This window comes from Mus caroli, unplaced genomic scaffold (genome assembly GCF_978045245.1).
Source record: "Mus caroli unplaced genomic scaffold, Mus_caroli_1 scaffold_8, whole genome shotgun sequence".
Lineage (NCBI taxonomy): Eukaryota > Metazoa > Chordata > Mammalia > Rodentia > Muridae > Mus > Mus caroli.
In genome coordinates, this window is record NW_028227263.1 from 135,433,847 (window position 1) to 135,438,552 (window position 4,706).

Sequence of the window (4,706 nt, forward strand, 5' to 3'; positions counted from 1 at the left end):
GAACAGGTAGGGGAGGATCCTCTGAACTACTCTGAGCAATTGTTGATTATTTATTTATTTTTTATTCCACTTTGAACGTTGTTCTAGTAACGTAGAGATATATTCTTGAACTGTAAGCAGTAGACATGAGATGGGAAGATGTCTGAAAAGGCAATGCATTCAACTTGCAACTCTAAGACTTAGGATTAAAACCCCAACATGTAGAAAAATGTCAGAGGGTATGTCAGGCCTCTGTCAGGACCACTATAGAGAACAAAAGTGGAGATCAGAAAATGTTTGGAAACTCTAGTGCCAGAAAGACAGGTGTATAAAGCTGCTAACCAGAAGGACACTGTCTAAAAGCAAGAATCAACTCAAGAATTAACAGCAAAGAATTCTAATAAGATATGCTGTGGAACTATGGAAGTACAGACAAAAAAATTACACACACATACATACACACACACACACAAAATAAAAAACAAAACATAAAAGTGGCAATCCACAAGCATGTTATATTATCATTGGGTAAGTGCAATTTAGTAGCAACATTCTTCTCGGTTTGAAGATGACATACTGAGGCTGAAGCCCTACCAGTCACTTCAGAGGATGTTAGATAGTTCAGTCAGATCTGTGGTAATTCCTCAGGTGACGGTGGTAAGTGGATGATTGGCGAAAGCGACGGCTACATAGGGAACAGGCATAAGGCATTTCTCCTGTGTGAATCATCTCATGAGACTTCAGGTTGGTCTTGTGGCTGAAGGACTTTTCACATGTGCTGCACTTGAAAGGCTTTTCTGGCATGTGTATGATCTCATGGGTTCGGCGGTCAGAGACTCGTTTGAACATTTTCTGACAGGTGACGCAAAGCAATTCACTCTTATTCAGGTGAGTTCTCTGGTGGGATGAAAGGCTCCTGGCATGCTTGAACATCCTAGAACATTCTTCACACTTGAATAGTTTGGTATCTCTACAGACTCTCTTTTGATGACTTTCACATGGTAAGTTGGACTCATGATTCTTACCAAGAAGGACAGGATCAGAGATAGGCTGCTCTTGCCTAGACTGCAACCCTGGTACCTCCCTAGGGTCTTTTTCAGAGAAACATTCCCCATGTGACTCTTGTAGGCATGTAGATGTTCCTTGACTTGCTCTTGTAGAATCCTGAGGAACTCCATAAGGAATATCTTCCATCTCAGGCTCAGGATGATATATTTTCTTGTTAATGAAAGGGAGTCTGTCTTGTTCCTGGGAATGATATCACCCCCATATACTTGAGTAGCAGCATTCCTGGAAGTGTTATAGCAATTGTTCTTGTCCTCAGAGATGTTTTTTCTCGATAAATCCATTGGTTGTTCCTCCATGGGGACATCTGTAGTAGTCGGAGCACTCGGGAAGTCTACATGATGACTGAAGTTGCCTTGACTTGCTCTTCTGGCACCATGAGGGAAATGAAAGAAAACATTCCCCTCTTCATGCTCAGGGTACTGTTCTTTCTGGATAATAAGAAGGGAATCCATTTCATTTCCACTACAGCTTTCACCAACATTTACTTCAGTAGCATTACAAGAGGTGTTGCCTTCATTTTCACTGTTTTCTTGTCCTTTGGAAAGAAGACAATCTATGAAAATGTACCCAAAATGGACCCCCTCAAAACATGAGTCTTTTATCCAGGTTACTACTAACCTATGGCCAAGAATCTATCTTGTGTAGTGTCTACTGTCATCTGTGCATTATCTGGTGTTGGCCTTGTTGCAGATTGCTGTTGTTTCAAAAACTTCATGACTTCTTTTAATGGCATGTTTTCAGAAAAGAGGGCTTCTTGTCCTTGCATTGACACGTGGACCTTTAAAGAAAGGCATGTTCTTCTTATGCATGAGCATGTGGATTGCAGACACCTAACCTCAACCTGCTAACACAGGGAGACTGGAATATTGATTAGCTCATTTGTTTAGGTCTTAAGTCTAATGATCTTCCCTGGCACTCTCAAATTCTGACTTCTAAAGTCACTATAGATAATGTGTTTTCAAATGTCGAGTCATTGTCCCTAGAGACACACAAAGTTGTGTTCCTGTGAGCTCTGCCAACCATAGCTTCTTTAACTGGTCAATACATTGAAGGAGGATAAGCCTTCCTTAAACTGGCTAGCCCATGTTTTCAGATTGTCTTAACTTTACCTGATTTTTTTTTTTAATGTAGTGTCTCAAGAAGTACAAGGCCTGCTCTCAGGAACATGACTGGATATTAGGGGAGCAGTGTACTTAGTATGAAATTTTAAACTTAAAATAAAACTCAAAGAGTATATGCAGTATAATTCTTAACTTGCAAGGTGTGGTCAACAGATTTAATTTAGCTGGGCAGTGGTGGCTCGTGCCTTTAATCCCAGAATTTGGGAGGCTGAACAAAGAGCATTTCTGAGTTTTAGGCCAGATTTATCAACAGAGTGAATTCCAGGACAGCCAGGGCTACACAGAGAAATCCTGTGTCAAAAAAACAAAACAAAACAAAAACAATACCTAATACAAAACCCAAAACCCAAAAACCATTTAACCTAACACGTGAGAGGCAGAGGGAGGGTAATTCCTCTGATTCCAAGGCCAAGGAGGACTACATAAAGATACCATGCTGCAGCAGGGCGGTGGTGGCACACACCAATAATCCCAGTACTTAGGAGGCAGAGACAGGCAGATTTCTAAGTTCGAGGACAGCCTGGTCTACAATGTGAGTTCCAGGACAGCCAGGGCTATACAGAGAAACCCTGTCTCGAAAAACAAAAAACAAACAAACAAACGAACAAATAAACAAAAACAAAGAAACCATGTTGCAAATCACAAATACAAGCAAGCAAGCAACCCGGAAATGAACCATACAACTAAACCAATAAAAATGCAAACAAAATATCTTAAATAGGAAGCATTTTTAATTGGTATGTAGGAATGTATGTATGGTATGGTAGAATATTTTCAACTGCTTCCCAATTTCTATAAATCACTGGGAATTTTGCAAATCATGGCTTTGAGAAAACATCAAACATAATTAAATCTACATTAGGTCTATCCAAATTTGAATGTTTGGACTGGAGCACCATTATGCATCACAGAAATTCTTATGGGTATGGTGCTGTTTTGTATACAGCACCAATGATATTTCAATATCAGAATTTTATCATTCTGACACCTCAGTTTTCTAGACAGAGAATCAATGATATGTAATAGCCAGTTTGAGAATCCATTTAGTCAATTAAATCCCATTTTTTTGCCACACACTTCAACGGATCACAGGCTAGGAGTGTGAACCTTGTTTATAACTGTTCATGGCAGGATCTAACATAGTCCTCATAAAAACTCAGTAAGCATCTCCATGAACAAGTTGGGTCTCACACACAAGTTATGTCCTCTACATCCTTAAAGTCCTCCCCAGGACTTTCTCTACTAATAATTTCTCTCTACTAATATGTAAATAAACTAGACTTAGTTGTGCATATCAAACCTAATTGATAGGCTCCTTTCTGCTATATTCATGGTAATTTGAGGCAATTATTTTTTTCAGTATAAATATTTTTGTTACAGAATATAATCTCATTTGTAAAATACAACATAGAAAGCAATCAAAGAACAAAACAAAACAATACAAAACAATACAAAACCCCCTACTTTTCCCCAAACCCAAATGATTCTGCCTTTCCTTCCAACTAAGTCCCCGAGGAACTCACCATGACAGGAGGCTTCAAGCACTCATCAGTCAGACTCTCCATGAATCTCTCCATGTTTCTGCCACTGGATTTCCACTTCTCTGTCAAAGCAAACTTGTCCTTGCAGTACCCAGTGAGGAGAAACTGCTCCAAGACCAGTTGAGAAATCATCTGCTTTTTAGTCTGCTTTTCTGGCTGCAACCATGAGTTGAACATCTTCCAGAGACTTTGCAGCTCCTGATTTGCCCAGCAGCCATTGTTACTTGGGGAAAAGTTTAGCTGAGCACTTGGTGAGTTAGAGATGTCTTCTGCCCACTGCACACCAGAACTATCAGTTGGAGTAAACTCTAAATTGTTGGTCTGAAGGTCTTTTCCTGGTGCCTGCTGTGAAGCCATTGTGGTGACAATGGTCGGAAAGACTCAACTATAGCAGTTTAGTATCTGTTTTGTGACTTTAGGAAAATGCTAACAGTTGATGGATGTACTCTAAAAGCTGTCAATTTTAAAAAGGAAGAAACAAATAATAATGTTAACAAAACAAACACACAAAAAATGAGATTTGTGTCATAGATGGTTTTATGGGTTACTGACAGTAAATGTTTCACTATAATCCTTTAAATCTGCTTGCATGGAATTGGAAATGGGCAAAACACCTGAAAAGAAGTAGAAAAAAAATTGACTCAATAACCAGAGAGTCCTGTAACTAGGGTGAATAGATCTGACATAAGATCTTAAGAACACAGCAATGTCATCTGTTCCCCCCTTGGAAAAGATGGGAGATATTTTGCTGTTCCTCAAATTTTAAGTTTCACCCTTCTGTCTCATACTAAAGTACCAGAGAATAATACTTTCATAAGAAAATATTTAAAATGAATAACCAGGAATATTAATTTCACAGAGAAGCAAACAAATATCCACACACATACCTGGATGGTTACCAACTCAGAGTTTTCTTTAGAGTTTAGAGAAATCAACCTTTTTTTTTTTTTTTTTTTTTTTTTTTTTTTATTTCTTTTTTTTTTTTTTTTTTTTTTTA

General features: G+C 38.6%; 1 pseudogene; it reads right to left on the bottom strand.

The window, feature by feature from the left end:
* Positions 1–600: 600 nt before the first annotated feature.
* On the bottom strand, positions 601–4,066 carry LOC147003640 (zinc finger and SCAN domain containing protein 4C-like; annotated as a pseudogene).
* Positions 4,067–4,706: the final 640 nt, after the last annotated feature.